This window comes from Limanda limanda, chromosome 17 (assembly GCF_963576545.1).
Source record: "Limanda limanda chromosome 17, fLimLim1.1, whole genome shotgun sequence".
In the NCBI taxonomy this organism is placed as follows: Eukaryota; Metazoa; Chordata; class Actinopteri; order Pleuronectiformes; family Pleuronectidae; genus Limanda; species Limanda limanda.
In genome coordinates, this window is record NC_083652.1 from 23685637 (window position 1) to 23699580 (window position 13944).

Genomic DNA, 13944 nt, shown 5'->3' on the forward strand with positions numbered 1-13944 from the left:
ATGGGATTTGGTGTCAATAGATGTTTTCTTCATTTATATTCTATCAATATACAGTATAGAAAACCTGTAGTTTAGATTTAATTGGTTATTGCAGTCACATACCTCCAAATACACCTGTACATATAGTGGCATGATTAAATATAACATCCTACACATTTCCCTTTCTGAAGGAAAGTCCCGAACCCGTCATCCAAGTAATTTCCTCAATTTCTGTGGCTACACCTGACTCGTCCAACCAGTCGAACAATGGAACTGAGTAGAGCACATTGCTCTGATACAGTCGGCTCATGAAATCAACGTCACTAGATCTGGATTTTAACTTGGATGTACACCACATTCCACACCCTCGTGAATATCAGTCCCCTATGCTTGAAATTAAAATCAAGATCCATGAATTAATCCCAGAAGAATCAAGAAAGATGTTGAAAAATGTGCCAAATCCTGCAATGTTAAAGAAAGTGAAAAAATTATAATTCAACCCCCTGATCGAAATCATTGTATATATGTTTCCTTTTTTTCTCATTGTCCACCCCTGTACACAATGTCATGGAAATCAGTCAAATAGTTAAAAAAGTTGATAAACTATAAACAGAACGCACACGATAACACATCTTCATCGACAGTGCTACTGTTCCGAAGTCATATCTCAACAATTAAACCTTTTACAGACGCTTTAGTTGAAAAATACTGTGGGTTTTACAAACATGTGAAATGCTCTTGTACACTAACGGAGCACTTTATTAGGAACACCTTAATAATACTCTGCTTCTCAGTTTTTGTCCTGATTCGTGATGATGCGATACGCTTTGGGGTGAAAATCCCTGGAGCTCAGCAGTTTCCTAAATAAATAATAGATGTTCAACAATCATGCCAGGGTCAAAGTGCTCAGTGAGTGTAGTATGCGTCCTGAACACAAGGGGAGGCTCTTGTCCTGTGGGTCAGAGACGCACATCGAGCAGCTAGCCCTGACCTCTCTAAAGAGAAACAACCTCACTGAAGGGTTTTCATTTCATTCAAGATGAAGCTAATATAAATCAGGGCAAGGTTCCAACATGCGCTCTGGAAAATACACACAGCCATACACACAGCCATATGTGTTTGTGGCAAGTTGTGTGTCTACTACTCAAGTGGATGCATTTGTATTTATTCATATCCTCCTATTATCTTAACAGACGGCTCATCGGATGGCACAACTTATTCTGACCAGGAGAGAAAAGAGGAAGAACAAACCCCTCTTAGTTCTCAAAGAGGCCTCTGTCAGTATCCTTTCACACAAACACACACACACACACACACACACACACACACGCACACAAAGATAAAGCAGAAGCTGCCATGGTGCAGCACGCTTCATTTACACTGCATCTTCTCTGGTCCACCGAGGAAACACAGACGGTGCTCTGTGTCACTCCATGTGGGCCCCTGCTCTCTATCTCTTCAACCCCGACCACTTCCCTTCCTCCACCTCTCTGTCCCTCTCTCCTTTGCCCTTCCCTGTCTCTCTCTCTCTCTCTCTCTCTCTCTCTCACATTGCTCAAGTTCACCAGCCTAGAGAGCGTTCTTCCAAAACACACTCTCAGGTGTCACAGTTATCACATTGGCTTGTATATGGGAATAGATAAATGTGGCGTTGGAGCCAGGCCCTTCATTTGGTGTCAACAACCAGGTTGAACATGGCGTCGTTGGTGAACGCATCATCGCTCTTTGGCTGGAGCCTTAATGAACACAGAGGAAGTGGACCCGTCCAATCATCTGATGTATTTTCCACAGATATCAAGTGACAGGGGGGGGGCCTGGACATCCGACCGTCCCTCTCCAGATCCACAGAGCCTCTGCATAAACAGAGGAGAGCAGAGATGACGCAGAGCAGGCTGAAAACACACACAGAGCCAGGAACATGCGTGTCCCACGGCCCAACACTCCCACTAACACTGCGTCTTCTTGGACAGTCTGGATGGACGAGCGAATTCCAAACAGTGCAAACAGGACTTTTAGGGTAAATAATTACAATTCTGTTGCTGTTGAGTCCTCTCCTCAACCGTTTCGTGCATAAAGTGAAAGTATAAGAAGATTATTTAATGAACAGAGGAAGGAGGGGTACACTTTGTCCAGTTCACTGTACAATGGAATTACTTTTTAAGCAAAAACTGGGTCTACCATCCAGGGTTTGTGAGTTGTAGAGTCAAAGCTGAGAAAAAGCAACACCCCAAGAATCCTGAGTGGCTCTGACACAATAGTGCTGGCTGCTCAGTGCTCGGCTCAACTTGGCATATCGCTGCACAACCTTTTCAAAATACATCCAGCGAAGAGTCGACTGCAACCAAAACACAATACGTGACTCCTTTTAAAGAAAACACTATCATGTTCACACCATGAAAACGACTATTTTTGACTTTCTCTACAGATTGAACACATTTTCCAGTCATATTATGAATGCAGAGAGAACCACATCGGGGCGTTTTTGTTCTGTATCCCAACGGTTGAAGTGATTGAACTGTGGCTAGGAAAAGCATCAAGTCACTAGGGGTGCTTTCAAGTGAACGGTAATAAGCATAATCCCTCACTCGGAGTGCAGGACCAAAGGAGAGGTGGGTCTGGAGAACGGAAAGATCGTGCTGGGACTGTTACGGGCTCTTTAGTCCGTCCTGTCGGCTCGCTGTGAAGCTGGAAACCCCAACTGGCACAGGGTGGATGTCACAAAGGGACACACACACACACACACACAACCACACACACACAACCACACACACTGCCAGCACAGGAAGCACACCAACATACACTAACATTTCCACTCATATAGAGAGAGCTATGTACACAGTAATATCATTCCTCTGAGTTTCACCTAGCTCTCACACACAGTATATCCATTACGTGTGCTCTGCAGTTAACTAACGCTTGCATGCCCCAAAAATGAACAACTAATAAAATCAGAAACTAGAATGACACCTGGAGGTTATCTAATAACTAGAAGGTCGGCCCATTGATTCCAGTCTCTCTCAATTCCCAGTACAAAGTTGTCTTGAGCAACACACTGAACCCAAATCACAGGATGTATGATAGAGAAAGTGCTGCACATAGATGTGAGTGAATAGGCCAATGAAAGAAAAAAAATCTGTACTATAAAATCATTGAAATCACATATCTGAATCCTTATTTGGCTCTTCACCAAATTCTACACCCTCATAAATATCAGTCCCATAAACAAGCCTGATTCTTTTTTCATCAAGATCCTTAAATGATCTTTTGAGAAATCATCCAAAATGTTGAAATCAATCTTAAATCAAAAAGAAAGAGAAAGAGTAATCTGATTCTTTGGGTCATGCCCCACCCCTCCACAAAATTTCTCAGGAAATCAATTGAGGAGTTCTTGCATAATCTTGTTAAAACAGGCAGAGATGAAAACATAATAAAGACAACATAACAAAGGGAAAAGAAAGAATATTCTTAATGAGAGCTTGGAGTGGAAGCGTCATGGGAATATTTAATATATGAGGTCACGGGGCCTCACACAATACACTGCACACTCCCACACCATTCTACACCTCTTGCACAAATATCAAAGCCCCCCCCCCCCCTCCATGGCCAGCCAGCTCTCCCCCTCATTTCCAAAACCACAGGCCCCCCCCCTTCACAGGGCCCGGGCACAGCAACCGGATCCTGCTGAGAAAGTCTTATAAAAGGAAGCAAATAAAACAAAGCGAATCAAACACACCTCTCAAAGTGCAGAGTGGTGAACGTGACAGATGTGATGGATCCGCCTCCGGGCCGATCACATGCTTTAATAGAAAGACTCTGAGGAAACACAACTTTGACACGAGGCCACAACACACACACACTGCACCGCACAACGCACGCCACTTTGTCCTCCGTCTGCAGCTGAGACATGTGTTGCGCAATCTCACTGAGCGACTTGGACAGCCCCTATTAGGGTTGCAAAGGGGTGGAAAGTTTCCGGTAAATTTCCAGAAACTTTCCGGAAACTTTCCACGGGAATATAAAGCTCGGGAATTTTGGGAATTTTGAAAAAAAAAAATATATATGCAAATTAAACGCTGAGCAATAAAAACATCATTCAAAACTCTATTTTAAAGATGTATGGAACGTTGAGTTTCAACCCTCCACTGGTCATTCTTCCATCACATGCACAGATAACTCCCAGCATGCTTCACTCTACAGCAGGGCTACTGAGGCCTGCTGTAGAGTGCAGGACTAGTCAGGTAAGTTTCCATGATATTACTGGGAAAATATATTAGCATGCTGATTGAGGATTGTTCATCTGTTCATCTAGCCTATTTCCATTCATTTATCCATCAATTGTAAAATATTTTTACAGATGATTCCAATTGTTTGTCTAACTATTTATATCTCTGGCATTGCATTAGTGTTTTTTTACAAACTTTTTTCTCATCTTATTCTACAGAACAATGCCACGTGCACTCTCTCATGTGTGGAGACATTTCACCCCATCCAATGTAGAAGGAAAGGCTGTGTACATTTGCAAATACTGTGCAAATACCTATGTTAAGAATGACCCAACGATGCAGAAGCATATAGTCAAGTGCCCAAAGTTTCCTCAGGGCTCAAATCAGCCTATGACACAACAAAATGTTTATATTTATGTGTGTATATGACAAGGTTAATACAGTTAGTATAAATTACCCACAACATTTCCAGTTTATTCCCGTTAATGCCCGTTAATTCCCGTTAATTCCCGTATATTCCCGTTAATTCCCATTAATTCCCATGGAAAGTTTCCAACTTTGAATATTCCCGGAATTTTGCAACCCTAGCCCCTATTAATCTGTTTCCCAGCTCGATCTCCTGAGAGGATCTCAGAAAACAGAGCTCTGCGTTTGAAGCACGGCCTCCAGTTCAACTCGTTCACCTCCTCCCTCCCTCTGTATACTTCACTCCCCCTTTCACTCTGTTTTCTCTCCCACTTTCCCCCTCACTTCATTTTTCTTCCCCTGTCATCTCTTCCTCGCTCGTTTTACTCTCGTTCACCATTGTTTTTCGCCCCTGTGTTTCTTCTCTTTTTCTTTTCTATTGTGATCCGTCGCTGGCACAGGTCTCAGAGCTCGGCTGGGCGAACCCAGGGCGAGCGTGTCTTGTTACAGCAGCCCAGGCCCCCCCGATAAAGCCCTTCATTGTGAAGAATAATCCCAGAGAAACAATCAGGATTTTTATATGGTACCCTCTGTTATTTCTTTAGCCTCATGCGTAAATATACACACAGCATGTAATGCATCTACACACGTACAGTACAATTTGACTCTCTCTCTCTCTCTCATTCTCTCTCACACACACACACACACACACACACACACACACACACACACACACACACACACACACACACACACACAACCATTTGTTCTGACACAAAAACAAGCACAAGCACTGGCATGCACCACACACTAAGTGGACTCATGTGAAAGTATGCAAGACATTCACATAAAATCTTTGGTTAATTTAGTTTCCAAGCTGCTCTGCACATATTGTTTCCTGTGGTTCACAGCAGAGTCTAAGTAGGTGAGAGAGGGACAGGTATTTGTGGAAAGGGAGTTGCTGCACTGCTGCAAAATGTCAGTTAAGTCAGCATGTCTATCACTGTCGTGTTTTGTTAAGGCAGCCCTCCCCTAGCTGTTAACACTTGACTCAGGTCTATTGTTGAATAAACACTGCCTTGTGTTGGGTTGAGCTGCGGAGGTGAGGTGATCACCGGAAAATATCTGGGAAACAAAACTTGGAGACGAGTGTGGAGAAAGGAAGAGAGCCCGGAGAGAAGCCTCTGTTGTAACTGGGATGTGATGGGAAAAGGCAAAGGTGAAACTTAAAGAATTAACAACAGACATTTAGGTCGTCTGGCTCCACAGCCAACATTGTACAGATTCCTCCTTGGCCCTCCTAACCCTAACCCTAAGTTTCATGGGAATCTGTTCAGTTTTTTGTGTGTTATATTGCATGTGAACAAAAAAAGCAAAAAAACATGCAAGGGTGAAATATCTGAGGGGCAGAGGTGGTGGACTAGTGGCAGAAACTTGGACTATGGGCAGCAAAGGTCTCTGGTTCTTCTCTGGTTCGACTCCACGGAGAAACAACAGAAAGACGAACCTGGATTGATCTGTCCAAAAATCCAAGAGGATTCTCCCTACCCTGTCTAGTGCCCCTGAGCAAGGCACCTTACTCCCCCAACATCTGCTCCCCGGGCGCCGTACATGGCTGCTCACTGCTCTGTGTGTCCTGCACCAGATGGGTTCAAAGCAGAGGTTACATTTCCCTCCTTGCAGGAGTGTGCTTGTGCATGTCTGTGTTTGGGACAAATAAATGTATCTTAATCTTAAATATCTTCTGTGAAAAACTGTATGTGACTATCTTACTCATTATCTCTCTGTTCTGTGCACTTCCAGCTCCAAGATGATGACAACTCAGTCACTTGAAACACTTTTGTACCCTGAATTCATTAAGAATAATGAAGGAAGCTGTAAACACATTTAACATTTTGAGACTTCATCGCCGACATGCACAGCCTTTTCCTTTCTGCAGGATTCTGCAGACGGCCGGGCGCTGTCGGGACAGGTATGGACACCTCTGTGGTTCCTGGGATCTCCTCCCCTGTCACCGCCATCATTCCTCTTCCTCCAAACAGGAGGTTTCCTTCACCGGCTTTTCCACAGTCGCCATCGTCTGTCACCACGACCGAGGGGCGGGAGGAAGATAATTACAAGACAGAGGCAGCAGTAACTCACCCCACGAGGTTACCGCTAATAACAATGGTCGCCGGCAGCTGTAACTGTCAGAATGAGACTGTTCAGCAATTACACCAAATGAGTGTAAACAATCCATCATAAAAGCTGCTGTGGTCCACCTGTTACACAACGGCAACAGGAAAACCATCAGATACTAAAAGACCAATGCTAAAAGAAAAAAAGGACTTGCATAGTCAAAAAGAATAATAAGTTATTAAAGCTAATATCTGCTACTTACTGCACTGTAGTTACTGCAACGCATCTGCCAATTACACAAGCTCACCTTGGCAAGTGATGACAGCACTACACACACAAATTACTCTCCAGCTCAGCTCATTTATAAGCAGGAATTAGAGGAATATTATCAGGCATCTGCTGCGTGCATACTCATGAATCTATTGGCACAAGGCTATCATTATATATATATACATGAGGAAACTGTAGATCAAATGATACAGGCACAGATGTTCAGGTGCAGAGAGAAAGAGAGACTTGCACTTTATTGAACCGGTTCCTGCACATTTCACTGTCTCTGGGATGTGTCCTTCCAGCTGGTTCCTAGGGAGGACTGTAATTAGGAGCAATCCACTGATCACTGCTGTTACTATCGCACAATTTAGACACACACACACAAACACACATTTGTCTTCTATCTTAGTGAGGACACTCATTGACATGACACATTCCCTAGCCCCTAACCTAAACCTAATTCTAACCATAAAACCAAGTCTTTACCCTCAGGCAATCCTAAACCCCCCCCATTGAAAAAGGAAAAAATGCCCTCACTCTGTAGGGTGGGTTCTTAAAATGGTCCTCACAAAGACAGATAGTACTGGAACACACACACACAGTCATTATAGTATTAGTACATAATACTAGCACACAACATAATAAGGTGCTCTCATTCTCCCACATACACTATAATTATCCTTCATAATCTCAATTGGGCTCTCCCACGTAAACTGACATTATATTTCCACACACATATACACACACTTTTCTCCCATAAACTCATTCTATTACCATGTAATGTATTTAAGACATACATTGTGAGTCCGCACACACACACACACACACACACGCACATACACACCATTATGCTAATTCACAGTACCCTTCTTTCTCTTTCTCTGCTGTTCTCTAACACAATATTTATATTCAAACCCACAAACAATAATCTCCTTTTGTGAATAATAACAACCATAGTTTCTCATACACACAACTCTACTGCCGCACAATAAAGAACAGCAAATGTTGCGGTGGGTAAAATGTGTAATGATGATGCAATGTGAAAGGGAAGGAGTGATTCATGGTCTAAACAACCTCTTCAACAGACACACAGATGTGTATACAGGTGTTTGCAAGCTCATACGCAAACACATTAAACTGCATAAACATGTAGTGGGCGGGACCATTCTCCAGTGAGGTCACCGCCCCGGCGTGAGGCGAGAAGTCAGCCGCACAGATTCTACTTTCATTCAAAACCTTCACGCTGTTTGCTTAAGTGATGAATGGGCTGTTTTCATGATCCCCTGCTTGTGTTAACATGGGCTGAGTGTCATGTCACTGTTGTGTTACCACAGCGGCGGAGTGTGCGTGCTGCAGGAGACTTGTTGACCTTGGAACCCGGGATCGTCCGCCCGCCTCCAAACCGCAGCCGTCATCCACACCTCCAACATCCCGACAGTTGTTTTTATTCCCACTATCTTTCTTTTACATTCCAGTCGCCCATCAGCAGGCCTGAGAGCTATGAAACAAACATGAACACAAACCTACAAAGACAAACACACACAGACACACACACACTCGAAATCTCTCATCTGTCAGACCGCACAATATAAACAAAGTGATCTGGTATCTCTAGTGACAGCGTGTCTTGTCTGGGTGCTGGGAGATAGGTTTGTTTTATGGAAGAATGTTATGTCAAAGTGAAACTCAGGTGATTATGATTCTGAGTCAGATCTTAACCCGTCCAGTTTTTTATTGTTGTGCAATAATAAAAATAAAAAAGGGCTTTTTAAATGCGTTTGCCTCTGTTGTGTGTTTTACGAGCGACACAGAGCAGCAGGAACAGAGCGGCTGGGATCGTCCCGTCCTCCGCAAAGAGGAGCGGCGGGTAGCAAAGGTCGCCCTACCCTGACACGTTTCAGCGTGACACCAGAGTAAACACGCCGCACACTATGGCGCCACGTCTTATCAGGGATCCCTTCATTGTTTTGTGCTTTCGAAACGGCTCCTCGGCCTCGTTGAGACAAAACTGTGACCTCTGAGTTAGTCAAGAGAGGCTTATGAATATGTCTCCTCCACCATTATCTCCAAGTCACCATGGGCTGTCTGCTGAAGGGACATTTGCAGATCAACAAACTTAGGAAAGATAATCAAAAAAAATTGTTTGGCTCTGAGTTATTTGATTATAGGAAACTAGGTTCTGAGAAAATCTTGTGTATCTGGTTTCGACAAATTGACACGACTGGAAATGATGTACGTAACAGACACATTTCTAAATATGATTTTTCTTTTCATCATGATCCATTCATTATTTCCTGGAAAATATTGTATCAATTAGTGCTGTCAGTTAAACGCGTTATTAACGGCGTTAACGCAAACCCATTTCAACGCCCTACATTTTTTTGACGCAAGATTAACGCAGAGCTTCAGCTTCAGTATCTGTGTTCGCCTCCAGTCTGACCTGCTCTCGCTTTTGGTTTTAATATTTCGCCAACTAAAATATATATTTTTAATAGGGCTGGGCAAGTTAACTCGTTTCAATCGAGTTAACTCAAGTGATGAGTTAACTCGATTAATTATTTTATCTCGCATTAACTTAGGTTTGATTATTTATTGTTTTATTGTGAAAGTCAGGCTTTTATTTTGTGAAAGTCTGTTGCTGACTGCTGCAGAACAGGAAAAAAGAAAATAATTGGCGGATAAACAATCGAGTTAACTCATCACTCGAGTTAACTCGATTAAAACGAGTTAACTTGCCCAGCCCTAGTTTTTATGCTATTGTAGCGTCACCGCTTACACGGAACTTCTTCGTGGTTTAGTAGCTTTTATTATCCTCTACTCAAAGAAGGCCGACACTTGCCTGTGTATTTTGTTTGTTTGTTATTTTGTTGCTTGTCTGTTTGAGTAGCTGGCTGAAAGCAAAGAAGTAGTAGGCTAACCTTTTATTGGTAACCGAACTGTTATGGTTCATTGTTTCTGAAATAAGAGGCCTGACTGCTATGTTCACAGCAAACTTGAAAAAAAGAAAATATTAAGCCACGGTTTAACTGCACTATGGGCTGAGTCCTTGTTTACCTGAAATGTGCACTTTATAATTTTATTTTGTACCGCCCTGTTTGGCAATGTTGTTTTTCAATCAAATAAAACATTTGCATAAAGCAAGCCAATCCACTTTTCCATGTTGATAAGAGCATTAAAACAAAAGTAAAATTATGGAAAAAAAATAAATGAAGGGACATTTAGAATAGATACAATTTTGCGATTAATCGCGAGTTAACTATGACATTAATGCGATTAATCGCAATTAAATATTTTAATCGTTTGACAGCACTAGTATCAATATATATTGAAAAACAACCTATCTGGCATTCTTAAATACATCCCTGGATCCGGACCCTCAACACCAACAGCCTTCTACCAATTTTCTTGGGAATTTGTTCATTTGTTTTCTTACAACCGAACAAACGGTGAACACGTGCCTCTCGTGCTGTGTCCCTCCACAGCTGCACTTGGTCGTAAGACACCTCCTGGTGCACCACATAGCTGCGTCTTGATTTGCTGAATGATGCTATCCTCATCCGATAACAAAATGACACTGTCCTCATCAGATAGCGTGTGTTCCATCTACACGTCCACATGGGCTGGGCTGAAAGAGTTGGTATGAGAGGAGGAGACACACAAACATCACTCGTCTACACAAACAGGGGGGGCGGTTTCTAAATCTGTCCTTGACTCGGACCCTTCTGTATCCGCCGGTGCTTCCTCACCAGTTCTTCGGGGATCCGTTTGGGAGGTGATGTCCTGGCTCGCTCTCTTGGCACATCCTGAGAGAGAGGGAGAGGGCGGGGGGGGGGGGGGGGGGGGCGGGGAGTGGGTACATTTGACTATAACAAGGAACATGCAAACTAGTGCTTTTCATAGACTCACATCAGGAGACACGTCCTGTAACGGCTGCAGCCTGTGCATTCACCGACTGTCATTACTACGGGAGATTTAGAAACATACAGAGCAGTGGTGCTGGGGGAGGAGCCTGAACTTGAGCGTTCTATAGAGCCCATTAATCCTTTTTAATTCTATTAAGAGCTGGACTACAGCTGGATGAGAGGCCGGCCGAGTTCCAGAGACCATGTCTGTGTTGCCATGGAGACTCACAGTGTAAAGATCGTACTTAACAAAAATTCACATTCAAGAGTTTCCTTTTCCTCTTCAAGTTTGAATCAGTTTGCAGCCAAACTTTCCGGAAACTTTCCATGGGAAGTTTAGCTCGGGAATATTGGGAATTTTGAAAAAAATTAAAAAACGCAAATTAAACGCTGAGCAATAAAAACATCATTCAAAACTCTATATTAAAGATGTATGGAACGTTGAGTTTCAACCCTCCACTGGTCATTCTTCCATCACATGCACAGATAACTCCCAGCATGCTTCACTCTACAGCAGGGCTACTGAGGCCTGCTGTAGAGTGCAGGACTAGTCAGGTAAGTTTCCATGATATTACTGGGGAAATATATTAGCATGCTGATTGAGGATTGTTCATCTGTTCATCTAGACTATATCCATTCATTTATCCATCAAATGTAAAATAGTTTCACAGACGATTCCAATTGTTTGGCTAACTATTTATATCTCTGGCATTGCATTAGTGTTTTTTTACAAACTTTTTTCTCATCTTATTCTACAGAACAATGCCACGTGCACTCTCTCATGTGTGGAGACATTTCACCTCATCCAATGTAGAAGGAAAGGCTGTGTACATTTGCAAATACTGTGCAAAGACCTATGTTAAGAATGACACAACGATGCAGAAGCATATAGTCAAGTGCCCAAAGTTTCCTCAGGGCTCAAATCAGCCTATGACACAACAAAATGTTTATATTTATGTCTGTATATGACAAGGTAAATACAGTTAGTATAAATTACCCACAACATTTCCAGTTTATTCCTGTTTATTCCCGTTAATTCCCGTATATTCCCGTTTATTCCCATGGAAAGTTTCCAACTTTGAATATTCCCGGAATTTTGCAACCCTACTTGGGTTGCGTCAGAAACAGACGCCTCACGAGGGACTGAACCGGGGCAGAGTCTCTTAAAAGGAATTTGCTTTGACGGGATGTTTCGGATGTTATCGGACACGTATGATGTATGTGTCCTCAGTGATGATGAGATCTGCAGGTGTGGTGCTACGTGCCTCCTGCAGAACACGTATCTGCTGATCCGGATCACCGCTCCCTCACATCCGCCCCTGCACATTTTTTGCACCTGTCCAGTTTCGCAAAAAAAAACCCTAATCTTATCTTATCAAGGAATTCCCTAAAGTCAAATATAAGGAATACGCAGAAAGTGGGTCGTTTCTTTTTTTTTCTTTCTCACACTGAGGTGTCAGAAACAGTAATGGCTTTAACCTGTTGAGATAAGAGTTCAAACACCCCCCCCCCCCCCCCCCCGGGTCTAAATGACCACGGTGCCAGGCTCCTGTGTGAACAGGCGCAGCAGTGTAAACAGGGAGGCGCCCTCGTGCCCCTGGTCCTCTGAGCACACAGGCTCCGCCTCCGCTCGTCGACCCCAATTCATTCCCATTGAGGTCAAAGGGTCAGCGAGGAGCACGGCGGCCGCGGCGTGAAGGAGACGTCACGTTTGACAGGTTGTGTGAGCTGAACTCAGTCACACACACCTGAACACAATAACACAATAACACAACAACACAATAACAACCAGTGAGGCAGACACACAAGAACCTGTCACACCAGCACGAGCTCAGGAATGAAAGATGTCTCCTAGTTACAGTGTTAGGAAAACAAAACAGGCCTGAGCACCGCGGCCATGTTCCATCCCTCCCTCTCTCTCCCCCACCCTCACTCTCCCCCATCTACCCCCCTCACTCCCCCCCATCTACCCCCCCGTCGGTTCTGCCGCCTCCCCTTCATTACTGGACCACTTTTCCTGCTTGTTTGTCCCCCTTATACCACAGTGTTATGGGCACACCCATTACTGCAGCTCCCTCTTCCTCTCCCTCTCCCTCTCCCTCCCTCTTCTTCTCCCTCTTCCTCTCCCTCTCCCTCTCCCTCTCCCTCTCCCTCTCCCTCCCTCTCCCTCTCCCTCTCCCTCTCCCTCCCTCTCCCTTTTTCCCTCTCTTGTCTGATGCAGAGCCGCTTTTTAGGGCCCGAGCACCGAATGGTGAGAGGCCCTATTGAATCTGAATCTATTATTTCCCTTTGGGGGAGTTTTTCAGGCTCTAGACATGCTCAAAAAGTTATGAAACTTTGCAGGAAATTCAAGGTCTTCGGATATTTGACTATACTTGAGTAATTTGGAATGGGCGTGGCAAAAATGGCTCAACAGCGCCCCCTGGAAAGCAGCCCCTAGGTTTCCCTTTGACCGATCAACACAAAAATCGTGGCCCACGTGAATCATGACCAGACAAACAAAAAAGTCTCAAGGGGCATTATGAAAAACACAACAGGAAGCCCGCTATTTTTTATTTAGTGGCCATTTTGGTCATATTCCACATTTTTACTTTGACGAACTTGTCCCAGGGCTTCATCAGATCAACTTCAAATTTAGATGAGTGTCATCAAATCAAGATGGAGAAAAAAACTGACTTAAAAAATCAAATTTATTTATTATCAAATATTCACCTCCCTCAGCCTGGAAGCAGTTGGAGAAAAAGAAATGAAAAAGAAAATGTCTCAACCTGTATCTGTCGAGGCAACTCCATGGCAGCGAGCACACCCCCACCCCCCCCCCACTCACCCCCATCATGCTCCGCTGCACTTGAAAAGGACTGAGGGTGAGGGAGGGGGCAGAGGGAGGATGGGTGAGAAGGGGAGAGAGGGGGGGTGCAGGGAATGAAAGAAACTGGGAGAGCACTGGAGTGGAAGCTTCCAAACACTTATCACTGCAGTGTTTACATTTAGCTTTGGCTCAGATTTTGTCTGTGTAATAATCACTTATATTCTCACCTTTCCCA